At 37.0% G+C, this 11,895-nt stretch overlaps 1 protein-coding gene across 1 annotated transcript in view; it reads left to right on the top strand.

Annotated features, from left to right (window-relative positions):
- The window catches only part of LOC127987897 (mid1-interacting protein 1-B), a 34,314-nt gene extending 22,688 nt beyond the window's left edge, over window positions 1–11,626 (top strand). Inside the window, exon 3 of the transcript XR_008161464.1 lies at window positions 11,612–11,626. The gene's annotated coding sequence lies outside the window, so the exon portion shown is untranslated. The remainder of the gene's footprint in view (window positions 1–11,611) is intronic.
- Window positions 11,627–11,895: the final 269 nt, after the last annotated feature.

Genomic DNA, 11,895 nt, shown 5'->3' with positions numbered 1-11,895 from the left:
TAAGGAAATTCCGCTCCATCTAACGTCACACAGAGCCATACTCGAAAAAAACTTTTTCCGAAACTTGTGACAAACCGGAAGGAGTATTTTTGGAACAGAAATACTCCTTCAAACGTACAACTTAACTTTTGAAACTTTGTCCATGTTTAGCATGGGAATCCAACTCTTTAACAGTGTAAAAAACTCAGTATGCATGAAATAGCATTTCACCCCCCCCCCTTTAACAACACTGTAAGCATCGTATTTGTTCTCTTTTAAAGATTAACACCTGTTGTGAATGAAAAACAATGACAAAAATGTTTAAAGTTTTACAAGTTAACCTCATTGTTTTGATTAAAAGATTAACCCTTTATATAACTGGCTCTGAATTTAAGATGGTGTGGTGGTAAACACTTGGGTCATGTGACTGAGTGGCCGTAATTTGAGGTACTTTTTCAGTCCTGAGTGTGCAAAGTACCACTGGGTTAAAAGCAAATTTCCAGCACTTCCTTGGAGCTGAGCAGGGGTTATTGATCACAGGCCTGTCTGTGACCTTTAACCTTTGACCTCAGGCAGTGTCTGAACTGATCTGATATTAAAGTAACACATTACTGAATACTGATGAAGCTCTGAGGAACAATCCAGTAAATGTTTAACTCATTCAAAATATCATAAAGCCAGGTTTGGGTTTAACACTCAGGTTTGACACAAATGTCCCAAATTAGAGTTAAATAAATATTATAATGAAACCACATAAATGGATATAGAGCAACGTTTTTTTTTCTAGAAGCCATTTAAATAATTTTACTGACATATTACTACAATTCAAATATATTTCTATACACACACACACACACAGACATATATATTAATCTTATTTGATATACTTGAGTATTTTCACTTCTTATATTTATACTTATTTTTTTCTTTGAATGAGAGATTCTAATATAGTGATTTTATATTTCATTTTATTTATTTTATTGTGGATTATTTTTGAAATCCCTATGGCAATAATGAATGGGAAAATTATTTTCATATTCAGGATTGTAACATACCGGTAATAATAATAATAATAATAATAATAATAATAATAATAATAAAGGTTTCTTGAAGAGTTTTGATTTGGAGGGTTAAGTTATGGCAATTATAATTTGCTAAAAACAAAAGCAATTAAAGTCAGTGAAAAGACCGCACCATGAAGCAGAAGACAAAAAACAAGACACTGGTTTAGATTCAGTCAGCGTGTGTCAGGGTCTCTGGAGAACAATCAGAGCTGCATCTGTGTAACATCAGACGTGAGACAGTGTGTGTGTGTGTGTGTGTGTGTGTGTGTAAGGTGAGACTTCGAGTGTGTGTGATATCTGTACAGATGAGAGAGAAGGATGTGAGACAGATGCAGTGTGTTTGTGTGGAAGGTGAGCTTGAGGTTTCTTTGAGATGCCTGAGCATGTGTTTTCAGTAAAAAAAAATAAAAAAAATAAAAAGGAGAGCCCTCTCATGTGTGTGTCGGGGCACAAACAGTGTGACTGACAGGATGTGACATCACAGCTGAAAGAATGTGCGTCAACTGCCTCTGCAATGGTCCTTGTTCACTAACTATAAAAACAACAACAAAACTGATTAAGTGGCATATATTTTTTATACTTTAGGGCTAGGCATTATATTTGCATTTTTATGTTTATTAAATATAATTTAAAATAATGTACAATTTACTGACTATATTTTTCTATAATAATTTACTATATTAACTTTTAATATATACATTATGTGTATAATATTGTAAAAAATGTAAAATTTTATTATTGTAAGATTCGAAATATGTTAAATGTTATGCTTATAATAATGTAATTATGTTTAATATTATAATATAATATAAAAAAATAATGTTATTTTATATATATATAAAGAGAGAGAGAGTAAATATAATACATATATACTCTAGGTATAAAATGTTCATATTAATAATTATATTGTGTATTGGATTGTATATTGTGTATATAGGCTACTATGTGATATTTTATATTCATAATCATAATATAATTTCAAATATTTGAACATTTTATATGAAAAAAAAAATTATATATAAATTGTAATATTAATATATAAAATATATTTAATATATTACAATATTTATTAATATTATAATTGTACATTTTTATTATAACAATTATATAGCCTATATCATAAGTTACATTTCTATATTTATAGTTATATATGAATGAAAATATTGTAAAATGTTATGTTTTAGACAAGAAACTCTAGCTGTGGTTTACGTCTAGAGTAGTTTAGCGCGGTTTTGACAGCAGACGCGTGTAATGACACGGTGTCGTCGAATCGGATCAGAGGGTCACGTTGACGGAGAGCTCGTGCTCGCTCTCGCAAGAGTGTATAATAACAAAATTATACAGCTGTCAGGGCTGTCTATAATACATTGTGGTGTGTTTCTCTGCATCACTCATTTCCCCATAAACACACATCAGTCAAGCTCCCGCTCTCTTCCTGATCACACGCTCCGGCTCGGCCTGCTTCCCGAGATAAATAATGCTCCCGGAAAACCGTCAGTGAACACGGGCGGAGAGCTGCGCTGCTCTTATTCCCCAATATTCATAATTTATGCCTCTAACGACGTCTGTGTTTTATGTGCTGCAAACTAGAACTCGTCTAGTGCTTTTATCTGCTTTTGTGCATTTGGTTAGTCAACTTGTTGTTGTTTTTTGTCTTTGGGGTCAGTGTCGAATCTCTCAGACTGTCCTGTGAGTAATAGATCGCACAACTGTATCTATTATGTATGAAGACCTTTTTCACTACTCTTATAACTCATATGTAGACTGACAGATTTGATTTTGGCCTAGCGAACAAAAACAGCCAAGAAATCTCCCATAGATTAATACCGATTTGAGTCAATTAGCAATCTTGAACATTTGAGAATAAAAACTGAATTTTCTTAACTAGCTATATAGCAATGTGAAAAAAAAATCAACAACAAGATAAAACACCCCAGAACCATGTAGCCGGAAATAAAATAAAGGGTAAATGAAAAAAATTATGCTATTATATAATTACAGCCCTTCTCTTAATGCATTGTGTGGCCTTCTTCAGAATCAGTACCTTTTGTAGTAATAGTTATACACGAGACTCTCAGTTGTCCTCAGTGTTAAAAGATGATTTCAGAATCATACAGTCAATGTTGGAAAGGGTTCAAATATGCAGAAGATGCTGGAAAACCCTGGAAATGACACATAGTCTTAAGATTCAGGGTATGTAAACTTTTGAATTTGGTGATTTTTATAACTTCAGCTCTTATTTTGTCTTGTGGAGTATACGTAAATATCTGTTATGTGAAATAGTTTATTCAGGACAGTACTAGATCAAAAATAATAATAATAATAACATGCAATTTTCATGATTTTTGTTTCAATTATTAACATTTTGCACAAGGGGTGTGTAAACTTAAGATCACAACTGTGTATATCAGGGAGGCAGTGTGTCTTGGAAAATACTGGATGAAAAGTACAAAAACAAACCAACACCAGTATTACAAAAATTAATATTAAACAGTGTATAAATCACTTGTTTTTCCGCATCTACCTCGCCTCCCCTGGGCCCATTGACTTTTAACAGACCCCTCAGGCCTGAGTTTAATGGAGGGAATGAATGGGGGAAAGTCACGTAAGAGAAAGGGTGTCCATCACGATATGATGGGACATGACTGGTCATGGTCAGGTGTGATTGGTTAATGCAAACTCGAGTTTGAGCGCATTCACAAACCAGATTCAAATCTGAATTTTTGGCATCATTACTCCAGTGTCACACGAGCCTACAAAAATCATTCTAATATTCTGATTTGCTGCTCAACAAAAATATTGAATATTATTGTTATGCTGAAAAGTAGAATCCTTTTGTAACATTATAAATATCTTTAACATTATGAATATCTTTATTGTAACATTTATTGAACTTGAACAGCAAATCAGCATATCAGAATGATTTCTGAGGGATCATGTGACACTGAAGACTGAAGGAATAATGCTGAAAATTCAGCTTTGATCACAGGAATAAATTACATTTTAAAATATTCAAATACAAAGCAGTTATTTTAAATAGTAAAAATATTTCACAATATTACTGCTTTTGATGTATTTTGGATCAAAGATAATTCTTTAAAACATAAAAAAAAAATTTGACTGGCAGTCAATATATTGACTGGTATATATATATTATGCACACATCACACTTGTTTATGGGGTTCATAAAAGAGGAAGTCATTCCAGTGAATTCTATGAACGTCATCAATCAGAGTAGCTGGATTCATAATAGATGTGTTTCTGCCGGACTGATTGCGACTGTCGTTCATGATTGCTCATGGCAGACTATGTGCTTGATGTTGTTGTGGTTTATCACAGCGGATGTTAATTCGGTCTATTTTAGTGGTCAACACGTCGCTAATAATAAACTGAAGAAGGAACTGAGAGCCAATCAGAGCCAGCGAGAGACAGCATGTAATTTTCAGCTGTGGTTGTTTCACACTTTTTTTTTGTCTTTCATCAGATCTGTCAGCAGGAGTTGGGCTGATGTAAAGCTCTTAGGATAGTTTTTTTTTTTTTTGTGCTCCGAGTGGACGAGATCAGTGATGAGGTAATAAAAAACACACACACACATGCTAACTCACTGCTAACACACCCCAAACACGCCAAACATCACTGTGAATGCTGACAGAGAGTCTTGCTGCTGCTTTGTGGTGCCCTCTGTGAAAAAGACGTGTGTGGTTTTTAGCAAGTTGCTACTGTAACCTACAGTAAGGGGTTTTGAGCATGTCACCATCCATCTGCCATATATTTTATATCATTGTATTTTATGGGATTAAAAAAAACATAACAGCGTTAAGCCTAATGGAGCATTCATATATTTTTCGGAACAGAACCTGTTAGAGTTCCGCGGAGATGGATGATGTAACCTGTTGTCACGGTAATGGATTCTCCCTCTGCAGAGACTGATGGATCTGTTGCCGTGGCAGCCATTGCTGCCCGTTGACATTCCATCCTGCCCCCGTCTGACAGCAGGCAGTGCCAAACACTCTGCCTGCTGCCACAGAGCTGTGTGTGTGTGTGTGTGTGTGTGTGTGGTCTGGGCTTCCAGCCATAGCACTAGCTGACAGTGCCCCCTCACGCAGCTCCGCTGAGAGGACCACGCAGCGCTTGAGGATGCAGAGAGGCCCTGTAAGCGAGCTGCGCACCAGGGCAGTGGGTTCATCATTTCCCAGACTCCACATGCCGTTTCTTAACCAGGCTTGGTCCTGGACAATAACTTTACAATTTACGTTACAATTGCAAGATATAAACAAAGAATTAAGAAATATAAACTTGCAACTCCTTTAAAAAAAAAAGTCAGAATTGCAAGAAATATACACATTTGCAAGTTTTCTAACAATTCCAACCTTTATTCTGAGAATATTGAGTATACATTCTGAGTTTACATATCGCAATTCTGTTTTGTTTATTTCAGCCACAGAACTAAAAACAAAAGGTAATTGCAACTTTTTATCCTATAAGTTTGCATCTCAGAATTGCGAGAAAATGTTAGAATAAACAGTTGATAAACAGTTGCAATTACATTTTCTTTTTATCTCTTTCTTTATCTCTTTAACTACATGCTATAAAAAGGTTTCATTTAAATCAAATTGAAACAAACAAACATTTAGCAAAATTTTGAATACCGTATTTTTCGGACTATAAGTCGCATCTGAGTATAAGTCGCATCAGTCCAAAAATACATCATGATGAGGAAAAAAACATATATAAGTCGTACTGGACTATAAGTCGCATTTATTTAGAACCAAGAACCAATAGAAAACATTACCATCTCCAGCCCCGAGAGGGCGCTCTATGTCTTCAGTGTAGACTACAGGAGCACTGAACAGCATAGAGCGCCCTCTCACGGCTTTAGACGGTAATGTTTTCTATTGGTCCATGTCTCTTAGTTCATTTCTCTTGGTTCATGTCAAATTAATTTTGATAAATAAGTCGCACCTGACTATAAGTCGCAGGACCAGCCAAACAAAAAAATGTGCAACTTATAGTCCAGAAAATACGGTACTTGACAAATATGGCCCATTAACACCAAGAACAATTAATATAAACATAACTATAACTATTTTAGTGCCCACACCAACAGACGATAACGTTAACGTTCCAATTGCGAACTGCAGATTTGTAATGTGCCGCTTTAAAAGCTAAAACTTTTAGAGATAAAAAAAATAAAATAAAATCGCTCTGAAAGCTATTCCAATAATATTGTTCCTCTTTGTCATTAACGTTATAGTTGTAGTGTGAACAATCTTATAGAATAAATTTTTTATTTTCTTCTTTTTAAAACTTCATCATTAAAGTTATCGTCTGGTGTGAACGGGCCTTTAGAGTTGCAGTATCACATCTACTCTCAGTAAATGATAACACTCTCAAAGACGACTGAAAATGTTGCCTTATCCCTGCAAATCGATGCAAATTTGTCCATATTTTTTATATTTTCAAGTATGCGTAATAGAAATCTAATGGATATAAAGACAAAAAGTGATTGTAAACACACGCACCAGCCGCTTGCATTCAGCGCTGTAATCAGCAGCACATGTGGCTCCTTCCTCAGGAAACCAAGTCATGAAGCCTGAAACATAAAATAGGCAAAAAGAAACCACTGAAAAAAGCCACATGGTGCATTTTATCCCAATCAACCACCAAACAACTCTGTCTTTCAGACTTTCTGTCTGTGCAGTATGTGTTTGGATGTAATAATCACTGCACTCATGCTCTATTTAATTCCCACACACTGTGTGTGTGTGTTTACATGTAGTCAGATGGGACTCTGTGCTGGAATGCACACAACTGTCCCTCTCGTTCTGTCTGGTGCTGCTCTCTAGTTGACATTTAAAGGCTAACAGCAGGCACTGAGACTCTAAATCTCTATTGAACAGTTGGTCTTGTCAGTCAAATTTGGCCAGCTAATGGAACTGATCTCCTTATGTCATACACAAATACAGGCTGCACTTCCACTACTTCCTGTTCAGTGTATACACTGTATGCTACACTTGTTAAAATAAAGGTTCTTTATTGGCATTGATAGTTCCAAGAAGAACTTTTAACATCAGTTGACTCTTTCCATTCCACAAAAGGTTCTTCCTTATATTTAAGACATTTAACATTTTTCTTCTTAATGTATTTAAGAGTTTACATACTTTTTCATAAATTGTGCTATATTGTCACATGACCTCATCACATTTAATTCAAGAGTAAAAATCTCAGGAAAAAAAAAAGTTTATTAAAAAAAAATAATAATAATTTTAAATAGGCATACTCACTTACTACTATGCACAGCATGCAAATTTCCTGTATGCATGAAATTAAAATGCAAAAATGTGTATACTGTAGCCAAGGGCACCATGGGGGGTGAAGGTTAGCACGATACGCGGAGAACGTGGAACACAAGTTTTAATGAGGGATATAAAATGATTCAAAAAAATTTTTTTTCAAAAGATAACTGTACACAACTTGGTGGAATAAATGAGTAATGTTGTACTACAGTTTCAAATCACAGAACAATGTACGTTTTTCATATATTATATAAAACTTCGTTTCAATAGAAGTTTCAATATTGCACACTTAATAGTAAGCTAGCAATCCATTAAAAAAAAAAATTGGAATAGCATACTACTTTATATGGCAGAAATAGTAATGTTAGTATGTTTTTTTTAAATTCAGTATTGCATTGTGGGATAGTGTGCCATGCGGCACGCTACAACCAAGCTGCAAATGTAGTATGCCAACTGTGTCAATAAATCCCTACACTGTACACATTATAAATAATGCAAAAATAGTACAAGTAGTATGCTATTCCAAGTAGAGAAAAGTTTACCATGAGTTATCTCTCTTCTGTCTGAAGAATGCAGTATTGTGTGTTTGAGATTAGCCTTGTAATTCTAGCAGGAGATGGAACATTAAAGATGAAAAAAAGCGCCTGACGGGTCCAGTAAAACTCGCTCTCTCTCTTTGTGTGTGTGTGAATCAGCTGAACTCTAGAACAGTACTGCATGAAATTTGGTATAGCACTTGCCAGTGTGGTTTACCGCAGCATGTGTGTGAGGGTGTGTGTGTGTGTGTTCGCATGTGTGTACGTGTGCCTGTCGACGGCAGCAGCCACACGCAAGCCTGGTATTTCCCTTGGGGAAGTTTTTCGCTGCTTGTAAGTCTCATGTCTTTGATTTTGTGCGCTGGAGGCAGAGAAAAGGAAGCAGCCGAACACCGTCTTGTTGCCTCTGTCAACTCTAGGTCTCTTGAAAAGAAAGAAAGAAAGAAAGAAAGAAAGAAAGAAAGAAAGAAAGAAAGAAAGAAGGGTTCACATTTAAGGTCAGTTCAGGCATCTCATATGAAGAGATGAAAAAAAAGACAGACAGACAGTTAGACAGAGACAGATAGACAGAAAGACAGGCAGATAGACTAAATAGAGAGAGAGAGAGAGAGAGAGAGAAAGAAAGAGAGAGAGAGAGAGATTCAGACATATAAATGACAGACAGACAAAAGATGGATAGACAGATGACAGACAGGCAGACAGACAGACTAAATAGAGTGAGAGATAGAGAGAGAGAGAGAGAGACAGAAAGAAAGAGAGATATACAGTCATATAGATGACAGACAGACAGATAGACAGATAGATAGATAGATAGATAGATAGATAGATAGATAGATAGATAGATAGATAGATAGATAGATAGATAGAAAGATAGATGACAGACAGACAGACAGATAGAAAGATAGATGACAGACAGACAGACAGACAGACAGACAGATAGATAGATGACAGACAGACAGACAGACAGATGACAGACAGACAGACAGATGACAGACAGACAGATAGACAGATAGATGACAGACAGACAAATAGATGACAGACAGACAGACAGATAGACAGACAGATATATAGATGACAGACAGACAGATATATGACAGACAGACAGATAGATGACAGACAGATGACAGACAGACAGACAGATGACAGACAGACAGATAGACAGATAGATGACAGACAGACAGATAGATGACAGACAGACAGATAGACAGATAGATGACAGACAGACAGACAGATAGATGACAGACAGACAGACAGACAGACAGATAGACAGACAGATATATAGATGACAGACAGACAGATATATGACAGACAGACAGATAGATGACAGACAGATGACAGACAGACAGACAGATGACAGACAGACAGATAGACAGATAGATGACAGACAGACAGATAGATGACAGACAGACAGACAGATAGACAGACAGATATATAGATGACAGACAGACAGATATATGACAGACAGACAGATAGATGACAGACAGATGACAGACAGACAGACAGATGACAGACAGACAGATAGACAGATAGATGACAGACAGACAGATAGATGACAGACAGATGACAGACAGACAGATATATGACAGACAGACAGATAGATAGATGACAGACAGATGACAGACAGACAGACAGACAGATATATGACAGACAGACAGATAGATAGATGACAGACAGATGACAGACAGACAGACAGACATATAGATGGCAGACAGACAGATAGATAGATGACAGACAGATGACAGACAGACAGACAGACAGATATATGACAGACAGACAGATAGATAGATGACAGACAGATGACAGACAGACAGACAGACAGACATATAGATGGCAGACAGACAGATGACAGACAGACAGATAGATAGATAGATGACAGACAGACAGATAGATGACAGACAGACAGACAGAGAGATGACAGACAGACAGACAGACAGACAGACAGACAGATAGATAGATGACAGACAGACAGACAGACAGATGACAGACAGACAGACAGATGACAGACAGACAGATAGACAGATAGATGACAGACAGACAAATAGATGACAGACAGACAGACAGATAGACAGACAGATATATAGATGACAGACAGACAGATATATGACAGACAGACAGATAGATGACAGACAGATGACAGACAGACAGACAGATGACAGACAGACAGATAGACAGATAGATGACAGACAGACAGATAGATGACAGACAGACAGATAGACAGATAGATGACAGACAGACAGACAGATAGATGACAGACAGACAGACAGACAGACAGATAGACAGACAGATATATAGATGACAGACAGACAGATATATGACAGACAGACAGATAGATGACAGACAGATGACAGACAGACAGACAGATGACAGACAGACAGATAGACAGATAGATGACAGACAGACAGATAGATGACAGACAGACAGACAGATAGACAGACAGATATATAGATGACAGACAGACAGATATATGACAGACAGACAGATAGATGACAGACAGATGACAGACAGACAGACAGATGACAGACAGACAGATAGACAGATAGATGACAGACAGACAGATAGATGACAGACAGATGACAGACAGACAGATATATGACAGACAGACAGATAGATAGATGACAGACAGATGACAGACAGACAGACAGACAGATATATGACAGACAGACAGATAGATAGATGACAGACAGATGACAGACAGACAGACAGACATATAGATGGCAGACAGACAGATAGATAGATGACAGACAGATGACAGACAGACAGACAGACAGATATATGACAGACAGACAGATAGATAGATGACAGACAGATGACAGACAGACAGACAGACAGACATATAGATGGCAGACAGACAGATGACAGACAGACAGATAGATAGATAGATGACAGACAGACAGATAGATGACAGACAGACAGACAGAGAGATGACAGACAGACAGACAGATGGACAGATAGATGACAGACAGACAGACATATAGATGGCAGACAGACAGATGACAGACAGACAGATAGATAGATAGATGACAGACAGACAGATAGATGACAGACAGACAGACAGACAGACAGACGGATGACAGACAGACAGACAGACAGATAGATAGATAGATAGATAGATAGATGACAGACAGACAGATAGATGACAGACAGATGACAGACAGACAGACAGATAGATGACAGACAGACAGACATATAGATGGCAGACAGACAGATGACAGACAGACAGATAGATAGATAGATGACAGACAGACAGATAGATGACAGACAGACAGACAGACGGATGACAGACAGACAGACAGACAGACAGATAGATAGATAGATAGATGACAGACAGACAGATATATGACAGACAGATAGATAGATGACAGACAGACAGACAGATAGATGACAGACAGACAGACAGATGACAGACAGACAGACAGATAGATAGATAGATAGATGACAGACAGACAGACAGACAGATAGATAGATAGATGACAGACAGACAGACAGACAGACAGACAGACAGATAGATAGATAGATAGATAGATAGATAGATAGATAGATAGATGACAGACAGATTCAATGACACAGATCTGGTATACATGGAGAGGGTACTGTAAGTGTGTTTTTCAGTGTTGAGCTACATGGGTGGAAGGAAATGAGAGGATTTAATGGCACGGACGAGTAGCGTGTCCTGCCAGGCACGCACACACATACACACCAGATCCTGCCAACTGTTTATTTGTCTGCCTGTTCGCAGGAGCCGCAGCACGACACTCTGATCCTCTGCGCCAAGAGCCGACACGCAGACAGCAAAGGAATATAACGCAATCCAGGACTCTGGAGGAAACTTCGGCCCACAGAACATGTTCTCTCTCTACCCTGCTCTCTGTCTCTCTCTCAACATTATTTTATTTATGAAACATTGTATTGATATGAAACACATTTTCTGTTCAAACAAAAGTATTATCACTGTGTTTTTGAAACATTTAATGTCAAATGGGAAGATTATAATATTGTCATTTGAAAGCTATACTCAAAAAA

Source organism: Carassius gibelio, chromosome B22, assembly GCF_023724105.1.
Source record: "Carassius gibelio isolate Cgi1373 ecotype wild population from Czech Republic chromosome B22, carGib1.2-hapl.c, whole genome shotgun sequence".
Taxonomy (NCBI): Eukaryota; Metazoa; Chordata; class Actinopteri; order Cypriniformes; family Cyprinidae; genus Carassius; species Carassius gibelio.
This window is presented reverse-complemented; position numbering and strand designations above follow the sequence as displayed.